This window comes from Daphnia pulicaria, chromosome 4 (genome assembly GCF_021234035.1).
Source record: "Daphnia pulicaria isolate SC F1-1A chromosome 4, SC_F0-13Bv2, whole genome shotgun sequence".
NCBI classification, from domain to species: domain Eukaryota; kingdom Metazoa; phylum Arthropoda; class Branchiopoda; order Diplostraca; family Daphniidae; genus Daphnia; species Daphnia pulicaria.
This window is the reverse complement of record NC_060916.1, coordinates 17,489,327-17,509,867: the sequence shown is the minus strand read 5'-3', so window position 1 is coordinate 17,509,867 and position 20,541 is coordinate 17,489,327.

Sequence of the window (20,541 nt, the reverse complement as noted above, 5' to 3'; positions counted from 1 at the left end):
ATCACCCAGCTCGAGATTCGAACCGTGCATTGCAAAAATAATTTGTTTTTCTAATCGACGCCTTAGCCCACTCGACGCGGTTCGGGGGCTCTCTTATTATCACCCAGCTCGAGATTCGAACCGAGAGCGCACTTGCATTGGAAAAATAATTTTTTTTTCTGATCGATGCCTTAGCCCACTCGACGCGGTTCGGGGGCTCTCTTATTATCATCCAGCTCGAGATTTGAACTGAGAGTCAACTTGCATTGGAAACATTTTTTTTTTCTGATCGATGCCTTAGCCCACTCGACGCGGTTCGGGGGCTCTCTTATTATCACCCAGCTCGAGATTCGAACCGAGAGCCAACTTGCATTAGAAAATGAATTTTTTTCTGATCGACGCCTTAGCCCACCCGACGCGGTTCTGGGGCTCTCTTATTATCACCCAGCAACTTGAATTTGAAAATTTTGTTTTCGATCGACGCCTTTGCCCACTCGACTGTTCGGGGCTCTCTTATTATCAACCAGCTCGAGATTCGAAACCCGACCCGACCCGACTTGAATTTGAAAATTTTTTTTTCGATCGACGCCTTAGCCCACTCGACTGTTCGGGGCTCTCTTATTATCAACCAGCTCGAGATTCGAAACCCGACCCGACCCAACTTGAATTTAAAATATTTTTTTTTCGATCGACGCCTTTGCCCACTCGACTGTTCGGGGCTCTCTGATTATCAACCAGCTCGATATTCGAAACCTCACCCGACCCGACCCGACCCGACTTGAATTTGAAAATTTTGTTTTCGATCGACGCCTTTGCCCACTCGACTGTTCGGGGCACTCTTATCATCAACCAGCTCGAGATTCGAAACCCGACCCGACCCGACCCGACTTGAATTTGAAATTTTTTTTTCGATCGACGCCTTTGCCCACTCGACTGTTCGGGGCTCTCTTATTATCAACCAGCTCGAGATTCGAAACCCGACCCGACCCGACTTGAATTTGAAAAATTTTTTTTTTGATCGACGCCTTTGCCCACTCGACGCGGTTCGGGGGCTCACTTATTATCACCGAGCTCGAGATTCGAACCGAGAGCCAACTTGCATTAGAAAATGATTTTTTTTCTGATCGACGCCTTAGCCCACTCGACGCGGTTCGGGGGCTCTCTTATTATCACCCAGCTCGAGATTCGAATCGTGCATTGGAAAAATAATTTGTTTTTCTGATCGACGCCTTAGCCCACTCGACGCGGTTCGGGGGCTCTCTTATTATCACCCAGCTCGAGATTCGAACCGAGAGCCAACTTGCATTGGAAAATTAATTTTTTTCTGATCGACGCCTTAGCCCACTCGACGCGGTTCGGGGGCTCTCTTATTATCACCCAGCTCTAGATTCGAAACCCGATCCGACCCGACCAGACCCGACCCGAATTGAATTCGAAATTTTTTTTTCGATCGACGGCTTTGCCCACTCGACTGTTCGGGGCTCTCTTATTATCACCCAGCTCGAGATTCGAACCGAGAGCCAACTTGCATTGGAAAAATAATTTTTTTTTCTGATCGACGCCTTAGCCCACTCGACGCGGTTCGGGGGCTCTCTTGTTATCAACCAGCTCAAGATTCGAAACCCGACCCGACTTGAATTTGAAAATTTTTTTTTCTATCGACGCCTTAGCCTTCTCGACGCGGTTCGGGGGCTCTCTCTTATTATCACCCAGCTCGAGAATTCGAACCGAGAGCCAACTTGCATTGGAAAATGAATTTTTTTCTGATCGACGCCTTAGCCCACTCGACGCGGTTCGGGGGCTCTCTTATTTTCATCCAGCTCGAGATTTGAACCGAGAGTCAACTTGCATTGGAAAAATAATTTTTTTTTCTGATCGATGCCTTAGCCCACTCGACGCGGTTCGGGGGCTCTCTTATTATCACCCAGCTCGAGATTCGAACCGAGAGCTAACTTGCATTGGAAAATGATTTTTTTTCTAATCGACGCCTTAGCCCACTTGACGTGGTTCGGGGGCTCTCTTATTATCATCCAGCTCGAGATTCGAACCGAGAGTCAACTTGCATTGGAAAAAAAAAAAATTTCTGATCGACGCCTTAGCCCACTCGACGCGGTTCGGGGGCTCTCTTATTATCACCCAGCTCGAGATTCGAACCGTGCATTGGAAAAGTTAATTTTTTTTTTTAATCGACGCCTTAGCCCACTCGACGCGGTTCGGGGGCTCTCTTATTATCACCCAGCTCGAGATTCGAACCGTGCATTGAAAAAATAATTTGTTTTTCTGATCGACGCCTTAGCCCACTCGACGCGGTTCGGGGGCTCTCTTATTATCATCCAGCTCGAGATTCGAACCGAGAGTCAACTTGCATTGGAAAAATAATTTTTTTTTCTGATCGACGCCTTAGCCCACTCGACGCGGTTCGGGGGCTCTCTTATTATCACCCAGCTCTAGATTCCAAACCCGATCCGACCCGACCCGACCCGACCCGACTTGAATTCGAAATTTTTTTTTCGATCGACGGCTTTGCCCACTCGACTGTTCGGGGCTCTCTTATTATCACCCAGCTCGAGATTCGAACCGAGAGCCAACTTGCATTAGAAAATGAATTTTTTTCTGATCGACGCCTTAGCCCACTCGACGCGGTTCAGGGGCTCTCTTATTATCACCCAGCTCGAGATTCGAACCGTGCATTGCAAAAATAATTTGTTTTTCTAATCGACGCCTTAGCCCACTCGACGCGGTTCGGGGGCTCTCTTATTATCACCCAGCTCGAGATTCGAACCGAGAGCGCACTTGCATTGGAAAAATAATTTTCTTTTCTGATCGATGCCTTAGCCCACTCGACGCGGTTCGGGGGCTCTCTTATTATCATCCAGCTCGAGATTTGAACTGAGAGTCAACTTGCATTGGAAAAATTTTTTTTTTCTGATCGATGCCTTAGCCCACTCGACGCGGTTCGGGGGCTCTCTTATTATCACCCAGCTCGAGATTCGAACCTTGCATTGGAAAAATTATTTGTTTTTCTGATCGACGCCTTAGCCCACTCGACGCGGTTCGGGGGTTCTCTTATAATCACCCGGCTCGAGATTCGAACCGAGAGCCAACTTGCATTGGAAAATGAATTTTTTTCTGATCGACGCCTTAGCCGACTCGACGCGGTTCGGGGGCTCTCTTATTATCACCGAGCTCGAGATTCGAACCGAGAGCCAACTTGCATTAGAAAATGAATTTTTTTCTGATCGACGCCTTAGCCCACCCGACGCGGTTCTGGGGCTCTCTTATTATCACCCAGCAACTTGAATTTGAAAATTTTGTTTTCGATCGACGCCTTTGCCCACTCGACTGTTCGGGGCTCTCTTATTATCAACCAGCTCGAGATTCGAAACCCGACCCGACCCGACTTGAATTTGAAAATTTTTTTTTCGATCGACGCCTTAGCCCACTCGACTGTTCGGGGCTCTCTTATTATCAACCAGCTCGAGATTCGAAACCCGACCCGACCCGACTTGAATTTAAAATTTTTTTTTTCGATCGACGCCTTTGCCCACTCGACTGTTCGGGGCTCTCTGATTATCAACCAGCTCGATATTCGAAACCTCACCCGACCCGACCCGACCCGACTTGAATTTGAAAATTTTGTTTTCGATCGACGCCTTTGCCCACTCGACTGTTCGGGGCACTCTTATCATCAACCAGCTCGAGATTCGAAACCCGACCCGACCCGACCCGACTTGAATTTGAAATTTTTTTTTCGATCGACGCCTTTGCCCACTCGACTGTTCGGGGCTCTCTTATTATCAACCAGCTCGAGATGCGAAACCCGACCCGACCCGACTTGAATTTGAAAAATTTATTTTTTGATCGTCGCCTTTGCCCACTCGACTGTTCGGGACTTTCTTATTATCAACCAGCTCGAGATTCGAACCGAGTTCCAACTTGCATAGGAAAATTATTTTTTTTCCGATCGACGCCTTAGCCCACTCGACGCGGTTCGGGGGCTCTCTTATTATCACCCAGCTCGAGATTCGAACCGTGCATTGAAAAAATAATTTGTTTTTCTGATCGACGCCTTAGCCCACTCGACGCGGTTCGGGGGCTCTCTTATTATCATCCAGCTCGAGATTCGAACCGAGGGTCAACTTGCATTGGAAAAATAATTTTTTTTTCTGATCGACGCCTTAGCCCACTCGACGCGGTTCGGGGGCTCTCTTATTATCACCCAGCTCGAGATTCGAACCGAGAGCGCACTTGCATTGGAAAAATAATTTTTTTTTCTGATCGATGCCTTAGCCCACTCGACGCGGTTCGGGGGCTCTCTTATTATCATCCAGCTCGAGATTTGAACTGAGAGTCAACTTGCATTGGAAAATTTTTTTTTTTCTGATCGATGCCTTAGCCCACTCGACGCGGTTCGGGGGCTCTCTTATAATCACCCGGCTCGAGATTCGAACCGAGAGCCAACTTGCATTGGAAAATGAATTTTTGTCTGATCGACGCCTTAGCCGACTCGACGCGGTTCGGGGGCTCTCTTATTATCACCGAGCTCGAGATTCGAACCGAGAGCCAACTTGCATTAGAAAATGAATTTTTTTCTGATCGACGCCTTAGCCCACCCGACGCGGTTCTGGGGCTCTCTTATTATCACCCAGCAACTTGAATTTGAAAATTTTGTTTTCGATCGACGCCTTTGCCCACTCGACTGTTCGGGGCTCTCTTATTATCAACCAGCTCGAGATTCGAAACCCGACCCGACCCGACTTGAATTTGAAAATTTTTTTTTCGATCGACGCCTTAGCCCACTCGACTGTTCGGGGCTCTCTTATTATCAACCAGCTCGAGATTCGAAACCCGACCCGACCCGACTTGAATTTAAAATTTTTTTTTTCGATCGACGCCTTTGCCCACTCGACTGTTCGGGGCTCTCTGATTATCAACCAGCTCGATATTCGAAACCTCACCCGACCCGACCCGACCCGACTTGAATTTGAAAATTTTGTTTTCGATCGACGCCTTTGCCCACTCGACTGTTCGGGGCACTCTTATCATCAACCAGCTCGAGATTCGAAACCCGACCCGACCCGACCCGACTTGAATTTGAAATTTTTTTTTCGATCGACGCCTTTGCCCACTCGACTGTTCGGGGCTCTCTTATTATCAACCAGCTCGAGATGCGAAACCCGACCCGACCCGACTTGAATTTGAAAAATTTATTTTTTGATCGACGCCTTTGCCCACTCGACTGTTCGGGACTTTCTTATTATCAACCAGCTCGAGATTCGAACCGAGTTCCAACTTGCATAGGAAAATTATTTTTTTTCCGATCGACGCCTTAGCCCACTCGACGCGGTTCGGGGGCTCTCTTATTATCACCCAGCTCGAGATTCGAACCGTGCATTGAAAAAATAATTTGTTTTTCTGATCGACGCCTTAGCCCACTCGACGCGGTTCGGGGGCTCTCTTATTATCATCCAGCTCGAGATTCGAACCGAGGGTCAACTTGCATTGGAAAAATAATTTTTTTTTCTGATCGACGCCTTAGCCCACTCGACGCGGTTCGGGGGCTCTCTTATTATCACCCAGCTCTAGATTCCAAACCCGATCCGACCCGACCCGACCCGACCCGACCCGACTTGAATTCGAAATTTTTTTTTCGATCGACGGCTTTGCCCACTCGACTGTTCGGGGCTCTCTTATTATCACCCAGCTCGAGATTCGAACCGAGAGCCAACTTGCATTAGAAAATGAATTTTTTTCTGATCGACGCCTTAGCCCACTCGACGCGGTTCAGGGGCTCTCTTATTATCACCCAGCTCGAGATTCGAACCGTGCATTGCAAAAATAATTTGTTTTTCTGATCGACGCCTTAGCCCACTCGTCGCGGTTCGGGGGCTCTCTTATTATCACCCAGCTCGAGATTCGAACCGAGAGCGCACTTGCATTGGAAAAATAATTTTTTTTTCTGATCGATGCCTTAGCCCACTCGACGCGGTTCGGGGGCTCTCTTATTATCATCCAGCTCGAGATTTGAACTGAGAGTCAACTTGCATTGGAAAAATTTTTTTTTTCTGATCGATGCCTTAGCCCACTCGACGCGGTTCGGGGGCTCTCTTATTATCACCCAGCTCGAGATTCGAACCGTGCATTGGAAAAATAATTTGTTTTTCTGATCGACGCCTTAGCCCACTCGACGCGGTTCGGGGGTTCTCTTTTAATCACCCAGCTCGAGATTCGAACCGAGAGCCAACTTGCATTGGAAAATGATTTTTTTTCTGATCGACGCCTTAGCCGACTCGACGCGGTTCGGGGGCTCTCTTATTATCACCGAGCTCGAGATTCGAACCGAGAGCCAACTTGCATTAGAAAATGAATTTTTTTCTGATCGACGCCTTAGCCCACTCGACGCGGTTCTGGGGCTCTCTTATTATCACCCAGCAACTTGAATTTGAAAATTTTGTTTTCGATCGACGCCTTTGCCCACTCGACTGTTCGGGGCTCTCTTATTATCAACCAGCTCGAGATTCGAAACCCGACCCGACCCGACTTGAATTTGAAAAATTTTTTTTTTGATCGACGCCTTAGCCCACTCGACTGTTCGGGGCTCTCTTATTATCAACCAGCTCGAGATTCGAAACCCGACCCGACCCGACTTGAATTTAAAATTTTTTTTTTGATCGACGCCTTTGCCCACTCGACGCGGTTCGGGGTTCTCTTATTATCAACCAGCTCGAGATTCGAACCGAGAGCCAACTTGCATTGGAAAATGAATTTTTTTCTGATCGAAGCCTTAGCCCACTCGACGCGGTTCGGGTGCTCTCTTATTATCACCCAGCTCGAGATCGAACCAAGAGCCAACTTGCATTGGAAAATTAATTTTTTTCCGATCGACGCCTTAGCCCACTCGACGCGGTTCGGGGGCTCTCTTATTATCACCGAGCTCGAGATTCGAACCGAGAGCCAACTTGCATTAGAAAATGATTTTTTTTCTGATCGACGCCTTAGCCCACTCGACGCGGTTCGGGGGCTCTCTTATTATCACCCAGCTCGAGATTCGAACCGTGCATTGGAAAAATAATTTGTTTTTCTGATCGACGCCTTAGCCCACTCGACGCGGTTCGGGGGCTCTCTTGTTATCAACCAGCTCAAGATTCGAAACCCGACCCGACTTGAATTTGAAATTTTTTTTTTCTATCGACGCCTTAGCCTTCTCGACGCGGTTCGGGGGCTCTCTCTTATTATCACCCAGCTCGAGAATTCGAACCGAGAGCCAACTTGCATTGGAAAATGAATTTTTTTCTGATCGACGCCTTAGCCCACTCGACGCGGTTCGGGGGCTCTCTTATTATCGCCAAGCTCGAGATTCGAACCGAGAGCCAACTTGCATTGGAAAATGAATTTTTTTCTGATCGACGCCTTAGCCCACTTTACGTGGTTCGGGGGCTCTCTTATTATCATCCAGCTCGAGATTCGAACCGAGACTCAACTTGCATTGGAAAAATAATTTTTTTTTCTGATCGACGCCTTAGCCTTCTCGACGCGGTTCGGGGGCTCTCTCTTATTATCACCCAGCTCGAGAATTCGAACCGAGAGCCAACTTGCTTTGGAAAATGAATTTTTTTCTGATCGACGCCTTAGCCCACTCGACGCGGTTCGGGGGCTCTGTTATTATCACCCAGCTCGAGATTCGAACCGTGCATTGGAAAAATAATTTGTTTATCTAACGACGCATAAGCCCACTCGACGCGGTTCGGGGGCTCTCATATTATCACCCAGCTCGAGATTCGAACCGAGAGCGCACTTGCATTGGAAAAATTTTTTTTTTTTTTGATCGATGCCTTAGCCCACTCGACGCGGTTCGGGGGCTCTCTTATTATCATCCAGCTCGAGATTTGAACTGAGAGTCAACTTGAATTGGATTTTTTTTTTTCTGATCGATGCCTTAGCCCACTCGACGCGGTTCGGGGGCTCTCTTATTATCACCCAGCTCGAGATTCGAACCGTGCATTGGAAAAAAAATTTGTTTTTCTGATCGACGCCTTAGCCCACTCGACGCGGTTCGGGGTTCTCTTATTATCAACCAGCTCGAGATTCGAACCGAGAGCCAACTTGCATTAGAAAATGAATTTTTTTTTGATCGACGCCTTAGCCCACTCGACGCGGTTCGGGGGCTCTCTTATTATCATCCAGCTCGAGATTTGAACTGAGAGTCAACTTGCATTGGAAACATTTTTTTTTTCTGATCGAAGCCTTAGCCCACTCGACGCGGTTCGGGGGCTCTCTTATTATCACCCAGCTCGAGATTCGAACCTTGCATTGGAAAAATTATTTGTTTTTCTGATCGACGCCTTAGCCCACTCGACGCGGTTCGGGGGTTCTCTTATAATCACCCAGCTCGAGATTCGAACCGAGAGCCAACTTGCATTGGAAAATGAATTTTTTTCTGATCGACGCCTTAGCCGACTCGACGCGGTTCGGGGGCTCTCTTATTATCACCGAGCTCGAGATTCGAACCGAGAGCCAACTTGCATTAGAAAATGAATTTTTTTCTGATCGACGCCTTAGCCCACCCGACGCGGTTCTGGGGCTCTCTTATTATCACCCAGCAACTTGAATTTGAAAATTTTGTTTTCGATCGACGCCTTAGCCCACTCGACGCGGTTCAGGGGCTCTCTTATTATCACCCAGCTCGAGATTCGAACCGAGAGCCAACTTGCATTGGAAAAATAATTTTTTTTTCTGATCGATGCCTTAGCCCACTCGACGCGGTTCGGGGGCTCTCTTATTATCACCCAGCTCGAGATTCGAACCGAGAGCTAACTTGCATTGGAAAATGATTTTTTTTCTAATCGACGCCTTAGCCCACTTGACGTGGTTCGGGGGCTCTCTTATTATCATCCAGCTCGAGATTCGAACCGAGAGTCAACTTGCATTGGAAAAAAAAAAAAATTTCTGATCGACGCCTTAGCCCACTCGACGCGGTTCGGGGGCTCTCTTATTATCACCCAGCTCGAGATTCGAACCGTGCATTGGAAAAGTTAATTTTTTTTTTAAATCGACGCCTTAGCCCACTCGACGCGGTTTGGGGGCTCTCTTATTATCACCCAGCTCGAGATTCGAACCGTGCATTGAAAAAATAATTTGTTTTTCTGATCGACGCCTTAGCCCACTCGACGCGGTTCGGGGGCTCTCTTATTATCATCCAGCTCGAGATTCGAACCGAGAGTCAACTTGCATTGGAAAAATAATTTTTTTTTCTGATCGACGCCTTAGCCCATTCGACGCGGTTCGGGGGCTCTCTTATTATCACCCAGCTCTAGATTCCAAACCCGATCCGACCCGACCCGACCCGACCCGACCCGACTTGAATTCGAAATTTTTTTTTCGATCGACGGCTTTGCCCACTCGACTGTTCGGGGCTCTCTTATTATCACCCAGCTCGAGATTCGAACCGAGAGCCAACTTGCATTAGAAAATGAATTTTTTTCTGATCGACGCCTTAGCCCACTCGACGCGGTTCAGGGGCTCTCTTATTATCACCCAGCTCGAGATTCGAACCGTGCATTGCAAAAATAATTTGTTTTTCTGATCGACGCCTTAGCCCACTCGACGCGGTTTGGGGGCTCTCTTATTATCACCCAGCTCGAGATTCGAACCGTGCATTGAAAAAATAATTTGTTTTTCTGATCGACGCCTTAGCCCACTCGACGCGGTTCGGGGGCTCTCTTATTATCATCCAGCTCGAGATTCGAACCGAGAGTCAACTTGCATTGGAAAAATAATTTTTTTTTCTGATCGACGCCTTAGCTCACTCGACGCGGTTCGGGGGCTCTCTTATTATCACCCAGCTCTAGATTCCAAACCCGATCCGACCCGACCCGACCCGACCCAACCCGACTTGAATTCGAAATTTTTTTTTCGATCGACGGCTTTGCCCACTCGACTGTTCGGGGCTCTCTTATTATCACCCAGCTCGAGATTCGAACCGAGAGCCAACTTGCATTAGAAAATGAATTTTTTTCTGATCGACGCCTTAGCCCACTCGACGCGGTTCAGGGGCTCTCTTATTATCACCCAGCTCGAGATTCGAACCGTGCATTGCAAAAATAATTTGTTTTTCTGATCGACGCCTTAGCCCACTCGACGCGGTTCGGGGGCTCTCTTATTATCATCCAGCTCGAGATTTGAACCGACAGTCAACTTGCATTGGAAAAATAATTTTTTTTTCTGATCGATGCCTTAGCCCACTCGACGCGGTTCGGGGGCTCTCTTATTATCACCCAGCTCGAGATTCGAACCGAGAGCCAACTTGCATTGGAAAATAAATTTTTTTCTGATCGACGCCTTAGCCCACTTGACGTGGTTCGGGGGCTCTCTTATTATCATCCAGCTCGAGATTCGAACCGAGAGTCAACTTGCATTGGAAAAATAATTTTTTTTTCTGATCGACGCCTTAGCCCACTCGACGCGGTTCGGGGGCTCTCTTATTATCACCCAGCTCTAGATTCCAAACCCGATCCGACCCGACCCGACCCGACCCGACTTGAATTCGAAATTTTTTTTTCGATCGACGGCTTTGCCCACTCGACTGTTCGGGGCTCTCTTATTATCACCCAGCTCGAGATTCGAACCGAGAGCCAACTTGCATTGGAAAAATAATTTTTTTTTCTGATCGACGCCTTAGCCCACTCGACGCGGTTCGGGGGCTCTGTTATTATCACCCAGCTCGAGATTCGAACCGTGCATTGGAAAAATAATTTGTTTTTCGCATCGACGCCTTAGCCCACTCGACGCGGTTCGGGGGCTCTCTTATTATCATCCAGCTCGAGATTTGAACTGAGAGTCAACTTGCATTGGAAAAATGTTTTTTTTCTGATCGATGCCTTAGCCCACTCGACGCGGTTCGGGGGCTCTCTTATTATCACCCAGCTCGAGATTCGAACCGTGCATTGGAAAAATAATTTGTTTTTCTGATCGACGCCTTAGCCCACTCGACGCGGTTCGGGGGTTCTCTTATAATCACCCAGCTCGAGATTCGAACCGAGAGCCAACTTGCATTGGAAAATGAATTTTTTTCTGATCGACGCCTTAGCCGACTCGACGCGGTTCGGGGGCTCTCTTATTATCACCGAGCTCGAGATTCGAACCGAGAGCCAACTTGCATTAGAAAATGAATTTTTTTCTGATCGACGCCTTAGCCCACCCGACGCGGTTCTGGGGCTCTCTTATTATCACCCAGCAACTTGAATTTGAAAATTTTGTTTTCGATCGACGCCTTTGCCCACTCGACTGTTCGGGGCTCTCTTATTATCAACCAGCTCGAGATTCGAAACCCGACCCGACCCGACTTGAATTTGAAAATTTTTTTTTTCGATCGACGCCTTAGCCCACTCGACTGTTCGGGGCTCTCTTATTATCAACCAGCTCGAGATTCGAAACCCGACCCGACCCAACTTGAATTTAAAATATTTTTTTTTCGATCGACGCCTTTGCCCACTCGACTGTTCGGGGCTCTCTGATTATCAACCAGCTCGATATTCGAAACCTCACCCGACCCGACCCGACCCGACTTGAATTTGAAAATTTTGTTTTCGATCGACGCCTTTGCCCACTCGACTGTTCGGGGCACTCTTATCATCAACCAGCTCGAGATTCGAAACCCGACCCGACCCGACCCGACTTGAATTTGAAATTTTTTTTTCGATCGACGCCTTTGCCCACTCGACTGTTCGGGGCTCTCTTATTATCAACCAGCTCGAGATTCGAAACCCGACCCGACCCGACTTGAATTTGAAAAATTTTTTTTTTGATCGACGCCTTTGCCCACTCGACGCGGTTCGGGGGCTCACTTATTATCACCGAGCTCGAGATTCGAACCGAGAGCCAACTTGCATTAGAAAATGATTTTTTTTCTGATCGACGCCTTAGCCCACTCGACGCGGTTCGGGGGCTCTCTTATTATCACCCAGCTCGAGATTCGAATCGTGCATTGGAAAAATAATTTGTTTTTCTGATCGACGCCTCAGCCCACTCGACGCGGTTCGGGGGCTCTCTTATTATCACCCAGCTCGAGATTCGAACCGAGAGCCAACTTGCATTGGAAAATTAATTTTTTTCTGATCGACGCCTTAGCCCACTCGACGCGGTTCGGGGGCTCTCTTATTATCACCCAGCTCTAGATTCGAAACCCGATCCGACCCGACCAGACCCGACCCGAATTGAATTCGAAATTTTTTTTTCGATCGACGGCTTTGCCCACTCGACTGTTCGGGGCTCTCTTATTATCACCCAGCTCGAGATTCGAACCGAGAGCCAACTTGCATTGGAAAAATAATTTTTTTTTCTGATCGACGCCTTAGCCCACTCGACGCGGTTCGGGGGCTCTCTTGTTATCAACCAGCTCAAGATTCGAAACCCGACCCGACTTGAATTTGAAAATTTTTTTTTCTATCGACGCCTTAGCCTTCTCGACGCGGTTCGGGGGCTCTCTCTTATTATCACCCAGCTCGAGAATTCGAACCGAGAGCCAACTTGCATTGGAAAATGAATTTTTTTCTGATCGACGCCTTAGCCCACTCGACGCGGTTCGGGGGCTCTCTTATTATCACCAAGCTCGAGATTCGAACCGAGAGCCAACTTGCATTGGAAAATGATTTTTTTTCTGATCGAAGCCTTTGCCCACTCGACTGTTCGGGGCTCTCTTATTATCAACCAGCTCGAGATTCGAAACCAGACCCGACCCGACCCGACCCGACCCGACCCGACCCGACTTGAATTTGAAAATTTTGTTTTCGATCGACGCCTTTGCCCACTCGACTGTTCGGGGCTCTCTTATTATCAACCAGCTCGAGATTCGAAACCCGACCCGACCCGACCCGACCCGACCCGACTTGAATTTGAAATTTTTTTTTCGATCGACGCCTTTGCCCACTCGACTGTTCGGGGCTCTCTTATTATCAACCAGCTCGATATTCGAACCGAGAGCCAACTTGCATTGGAAAATGAATTTTTTTCTGATCGACGCCTTAGCCCACTTTACGTGGTTCGGGGGCTCTCTTATTATCATCCAGCTCGAGATTCGAACCGAGAGTCAACTTGCATTGGAAAAATAATTTTTTTTTCTGATCGACGCCTTAGCCCACTCGACGCGGTTCGGGGGCTCTCTTATTTTCATCCAGCTCGAGATTTGAACCGAGAGTCAACTTGCATTGGAAAAATAATTTTTTTTTCTGATCGATGCCTTAGCCCACTCGACGCGGTTCGGGGGCTCTCTTATTATCACCCAGCTCGAGATTCGAACCGAGAGCTAACTTGCATTGGAAAATGATTTTTTTTCTAATCGACGCCTTAGCCCACTTGACGTGGTTCGGGGGCTCTCTTATTATCATCCAGCTCGAGATTCGAACCGAGAGTCAACTTGCATTGGAAAAAAAAAAAAATTTCTGATCGACGCCTTAGCCCACTCGACGCGGTTCGGGGGCTCTCTTATTATCACCCAGCTCGAGATTCGAACCGTGCATTGGAAAAGTTAATTTTTTTTTTAATCGACGCCTTAGCCCACTCGACGCGGTTCGGGGGCTCTCTTATTATCACCCAGCTCGAGATTCGAACCGTGCATTGAAAAAATAATTTGTTTTTCTGATCGACGCCTTAGCCCACTCGACGCGGTTCGGGGGCTCTCTTATTATCATCCAGCTCGAGATTCGAACCGAGAGTCAACTTGCATTGGAAAAATAATTTTTTTTTCTGATCGACGCCTTAGCCCACTCGACGCGGTTCGAGGGCTCTCTTATTATCACCCAGCTCTAGATTCCAAACCCGATCCGACCCGACCCGACCCGACCCGACTTGAATTCGAAATTTTTTTTTCGATCGACGGCTTTGCCCACTCGACTGTTCGGGGCTCTCTTATTATCACCCAGCTCGAGATTCGAACCGAGAGCCAACTTGCATTAGAAAATGAATTTTTTTCTGATCGACGCCTTAGCCCACTCGACGCGGTTCAGGGGCTCTCTTATTATCACCCAGCTCGAGATTCGAACCGTGCATTGCAAAAATAATTTGTTTTTCTAATCGACGCCTTAGCCCACTCGACGCGGTTCGGGGGCTCTCTTATTATCACCCAGCTCGAGATTCGAACCGAGAGCGCACTTGCATTGGAAAAATAATTTTTTTTTCTGATCGATGCCTTAGCCCACTCGACGCGGTTCGGGGGCTCTCTTATTATCATCCAGCTCGAGATTTGAACTGAGAGTCAACTTGCATTGGAAACATTTTTTTTTTCTGATCGATGCCTTAGCCCACTCGACGCGGTTCGGGGGCTCTCTTATTATCACCCAGCTCGAGATTCGAACCTTGCATTGGAAAAATTATTTGTTTTTCTGATCGACGCCTTAGCCCACTCGACGCGGTTCGGGGGTTCTCTTATAATCACCCAGCTCGAGATTCGAACCGAGAGCCAACTTGCATTGGAAAATGAATTTTTTTCTGATCGACGCCTTAGCCGACTCGACGCGGTTCGGGGGCTCTCTTATTATCACCGAGCTCGAGATTCGAACCGAGAGCCAATTTGCATTAGAAAATGAATTTTTTTCTGATCGACGCCTTAGCCCACCCGACGCGGTTCTGGGGCTCTCTTATTATCACCCAGCAACTTGAATTTGAAAATTTTGTTTTCGATCGACGCCTTTGCCCACTCGACTGTTCGGGGCTCTCTTATTATCAACCAGCTCGAGATTCGAAACCCGACCCGACCCGACTTGAATTTGAAAATTTTTTTTTCGATCGACACCTTAGCCCACTCGACTGTTCGGGGCTCTCTTATTATCAACCAGCTCGAGATTCGAAACCCGACCCGACCCAACTTGAATTTAAAATATTTTTTTTTCGATCGACGCCTTTGCCCACTCGACTGTTCGGGGCTCTCTGATTATCAACCAGCTCGATATTCGAAACCTCACCCGACCCGACCCGACCCGACTTGAATTTGAAAATTTTGTTTTCGATCGACGCCTTTGCCCACTCGACTGTTCGGGGCACTCTTATCATCAACCAGCTCGAGATTCGAAACCCGACCCGACCCGACCCGACTTGAATTTGAAATTTTTTTTTCGATCGACGCCTTTGCCCACTCGACTGTTCGGGGCTCTCTTATTATCAACCAGCTCGAGATTCGAAACCCGACCCGACCCGACTTGAATTTGAAAAATTTTTTTTTTGATCGACGCCTTTGCCCACTCGACGCGGTTCGGGGGCTCACTTATTATCACCGAGCTCGAGATTCGAACCGAGAGCCAACTTGCATTAGAAAATGATTTTTTTTCTGATCGACGCCTTAGCCCACTCGACGCGGTTCGGGGGCTCTCTTATTATCACCCAGCTCGAGATTCGAATCGTGCATTGGAAAAATAATTTGTTTTTCTGATCGACGCCTTAGCCCACTCGACGCGGTTCGGGGGCTCTCTTATTATCACCCAGCTCGAGATTCGAACCGAGAGCCAACTTGCATTGGAAAATTAATTTTTTTCTGATCGACGCCTTAGCCCACTCGACGCGGTTCGGGGGCTCTCTTATTATCACCCAGCTCTAGATTCGAAACCCGATCCGACCCGACCAGACCCGACCCGAATTGAATTCGAAATTTTTTTTTCGATCGACGGCTTTGCCCACTCGACTGTTCGGGGCTCTCTTATTATCACCCAGCTCGAGATTCGAACCGAGAGCCAACTTGCATTGGAAAAATAATTTTTTTTTCTGATCGACGCCTTAGCCCACTCGACGCGGTTCGGGGGCTCTCTTGTTATCAACCAGCTCAAGATTCGAAACCCGACCCGACTTGAATTTGAAAATTTTTTTTTCTATCGACGCCTTAGCCTTCTCGACGCGGTTCGGGGGCTCTCTCTTATTATCACCCAGCTCGAGAATTCGAACCGAGAGCCAACTTGCATTGGAAAATGAATTTTTTTCTGATCGACGCCTTAGCCCACTCGACGCGGTTCGGGGGCTCTCTTATTATCACCAAGCTCGAGATTCGAACCGAGAGCCAACTTGCATTGGAAAATGAATTTTTTTCTGATCGACGCCTTTGCCCACTCGACTGTTCGGGGCTCTCTTATTATCAACCAGCTCGAGATTCGAAACCAGACCCGACCCGACCCGACCCGACCCGACCCGACCCGACCCGACCCGACCCGACCCGACCCGACTTGAATTTGAAAATTTTGTTTTCGATCTACGCCTTTGCCCACTCGACTGTTCGGGGCTCTCTTATTATCAACCAGCTCGAGATTCGAAACCCGACCCGACCCGACCCGACCCGACCCGACTTGAATTTGAAATTTTTTTTTCGATCGACGCCTTTGCCCACTCGACTGTTCGGGGCTCTCTTATTATCAACCAGCTCGAGATTCGAACCGAGAGCCAACTTGCATTGGAAAATGAATTTTTTTCTGATCGACGCCTTAGCCCACTTTACGTGGTTCGGGGGCTCTCTTATTATCATCCAGCTCGAGATTCGAACCGAGAGTCAACTTGCATTGGAAAAATAATTTTTTTTTCTGATCGACGCCTTAGCCCACTCGACGCGGTTCGGGGGCTCTCTTATTTTCATCCAGCTCGAGATTTGAACCGAGAGTCAACTTGCATTGGAAAAATAATTTTTTTTTCTGATCGATGCCTTAGCCCACTCGACGCGGTTCGGGGGCTCTCTTATTATCACCCAGCTCGAGATTCGAACCGAGAGCTAACTTGCATTGGAAAATGATTTTTTTTCTAATCGACGCCTTAGCCCACTTGACGTGGTTCGGGGGCTCTCTTATTATCATCCAGCTCGAGATTCGAACCGAGAGTCAACTTGCATTGGAAAAAAAAAAATTTCTGATCGACGCCTTAGCCCACTCGACGCGGTTCGGGGGCTCTCTTATTATCACCCAGCTCGAGATTCGAACCGTGCATTGGAAAAGTTAATTTTTTTTTTTAATCGACGCCTTAGCCCACTCGACGCGGTTCGGGGGCTCTCTTATTATCACCCAGCTCGAGATTCGAACCGTGCATTGAAAAAATAATTTGTTTTTCTGATCGACGCCTTAGCCCACTCGACGCGGTTCGGGGGCTCTCTTATTATCATCCAGCTCGAGATTCGAACCGAGAGTCAACTTGCATTGGAAAAATAATTTTTTTTTCTGATCGACGCCTTAGCCCACTCGACGCGGTTCGGGGGCTCTCTTATTATCACCCAGCTCTAGATTCCAAACCCGATCCGACCCGACCCGACCCGACCCGACTTGAATTCGAAATTTTTTTTTCGATCGACGGCTTTGCCCACTCGACTGTTCGGGGCTCTCTTATTATCACCCAGCTCGAGATTCGAACCGAGAGCCAACTTGCATTAGAAAATGAATTTTTTTCTGATCGACGCCTTAGCCCACTCGACGCGGTTCAGGGGCTCTCTTATTATCACCCAGCTCGAGATTCGAACCGTGCATTGCAAAAATAATTTGTTTTTCTAATCGACGCCTTAGCCCACTCGACGCGGTTCGGGGGCTCTCTTATTATCACCCAGCTCGAGATTCGAACCGAGAGCGCACTTGCATTGGAAAAATAATTTTTTTTTCTGATCGATGCCTTAGCCCACTCGACGCGGTTCGGGGGCTCTCTTATTATCATCCAGCTCGAGATTTGAACTGAGAGTCAACTTGCATTGGAAAAATTTTTTTTTTTCTGATCGATGCCTTAGCCCACTCGACGCGGTTCGGGGGCTCTCTTATTATCACCCAGCTCGAGATTCGAACCTTGCATTGGAAAAATTATTTGTTTTTCTGATCGACGCCTTAGCCCACTCGACGCGGTTCGGGGGTTCTCTTATAATCACCCGGCTCGAGATTCGAACCGAGAGCCAACTTGCATTGGAAAATGAATTTTTTTCTGATCGACGCCTTAGCCGACTCGACGCGGTTCGGGGGCTCTCTTATTATCACCGAGCTCGAGATTCGAACCGAGAGCCAACTTGCATTAGAAAATGAATTTTTTTCTGATCGACGCCTTAGCCCACCCGACGCGGTTCTGGGGCTCTCTTATTATCACCCAGCAACTTGAATTTGAAAATTTTGTTTTCGATCGACGCCTTTGCCCACTCGACTGTTCGGGGCTCTCTTATTATCAACCAGCTCGAGATGCGAAACCCGACCCGACCCGACTTGAATTTGAAAAATTTATTTTTTGATCGACGCCTTTGCCCACTCGACTGTTCGGGACTTTCTTATTATCAACCAGCTCGAGATTCGAACCGAGTTCCAACTTGCATAGGAACATTATTTTTTTTCCGATCGACGCCTTAGCCCACTCGACGCGGTTCGGGGGCTCTCTTATTATCACCCAGCTCGAGATTCGAACCGTGCATTGAAAAAATAATTTTTTTTTCTAATCGACGCCTTAGCCCACTCGACGCGGTTCGGGGGCTCTCTTATTATCACCCAGCTCGAGATTCGAACCGAGAGCGCACTTGCATTGGAAAAATAATTTTTTTTTCTGATCGATGCCTTAGCCCACTCGACGCGGTTCGGGGGCTCTCTTATTATCATCCAGCTCGAGATTTGAACTGAGAGTCAACTTGCATTGGAAAAATTTTTTTTTTTCTGATCGATGCCTTAGCCCACTCGACGCGGTTCGGGGGTTCTCTTATAATCACCCGGCTCGAGATTCGAACCGAGAGCCAACTTGCATTGGAAAATGAATTTTTTTCTGATCGACGCCTTAGCCGACTCGACGCGGTTCGGGGGCTCTCTTATTATCACCGAGCTCGAGATTCGAACCGAGAGCCAACTTGCATTAGAAAATGAATTTTTTTCTGATCGACGCCTTAGCCCACCCGACGCGGTTCTGGGGCTCTCTTATTATCACCCAGCAACTTGAATTTGAAATTTTTTTTTCGATCGACGCCTTTGCCCACTCGACTGTTCGGGGCTCTCTTATTATCAACCAGCTCGAGATGCGAAACCCGACCCGACCCGACTTGAATTTGAAAAATTTATTTTTTGATCGACGCCTTTGCCCACTCGACTGTTCGGGACTTTCTTATTATCAACCAGCTCGAGATTCGAACCGAGTTCCAACTTGCATAGGAAAATTATTTTTTTTCCGATCGACGCCTTAGCCCACTCGACGCGGTTCGGGGGCTCTCTTATTATCACCCAGCTCGAGATTCGAACCGTGCATTGAAAAAATAATTTTTTTTTCTGATCGACGCCTTAGCCCACTCGTCGCGGTTCGGGGGCTCTCTTATTATCACCCAGCTCGAGATTCGAACCGAGAGCGCACTTGCATTGGAAAAATAATTTTTTTTTCTGATCGATGCCTTAGCCCACTCGACGCGGTTCGGGGGCTCTCTTATTATCATCCAGCTCGAGATTTGAACTGAGAGTCAACTTGCATTGGAAAATTTTTTTTTTTCTGATCGATGCCTTAGCCCACTCGACGCGGTTCGGGGGCTCTCTTATTATCACCCAGCTCGAGATTCGAACCTTGCATTGGAAAAATTATTTGTTTTTCTGATCGACGCCTTAGCCCACTCGACGCGGTTCGGGGGTTCTCTTATAATCACCCAGCTCGAGATTCGAACCGAGAGCCAACTTGCATTGGAAAATGAATTTTTTTCTGATCGACGCCTTAGCCGACTCGACGCGGTTCGGGGGCTCTCTTATTATCACCGAGCTCGAGATTCGAACCGAGAGCCAATTTGCATTAGAAAATGAATTTTTTTCTGATCGACGCCTTAGCCCACCCGACGCGGTTCTGGGGCTCTCTTATTATCACCCAGCAACTTGAATTTGAAAATTTTGTTTTCGATCGACGCCTTTGCCCACTCGACTGTTCGGGGCTCTCTTATTATCAACCAGCTCGAGATTCGAAACCCGACCCGACCCGACTTGAATTTGAAAATTTTTTTTTCGATCGACACCTTAGCCCACTCGACTGTTCGGGGCTCTCTTATTATCAACCAGCTCGAGATTCGAAACCCGACCCGACCCAACTTGAATTTAAAATATTTTTTTTTCGATCGACGCCTTTGCCCACTCGACTGTTCGGGGCTCTCTGATTATCAACCAGCTCGATATTCGAAACCTCACCCGACCCGACCCGACCCGACTTGAATTTGAAAATTTTGTTTTCGATCGACGCCTTTGCCCACTCGACTGTTCGGGGCACTCTTATCATCAACCAGCTCGAGATTCGAAACCCGACCCGACCCGACCCGACTTGAATTTGAAATTTTTTTTTCGATCGACGCCTTTGCCCACTCGACTGTTCGGGGCTCTCTTATTATCAACCAGCTCGAGATTCGAAACCCGACCCGACCCGACTTGAATTTGAAAAATTTTTTTTTTGATCGACGCCTTTGCCCACTCGACGCGGTTCGGGGGCTCACTTATTATCACCGAGCTCGAGATTCGAACCGAGAGCCAACTTGCATTAGAAAATGATTTTTTTTCTGATCGACGCCTTAGCCCACTCGACGCGGTTCGGGGGCTCTCTTATTATCACCCAGCTCGAGATTCGAATCGTGCATTGGAA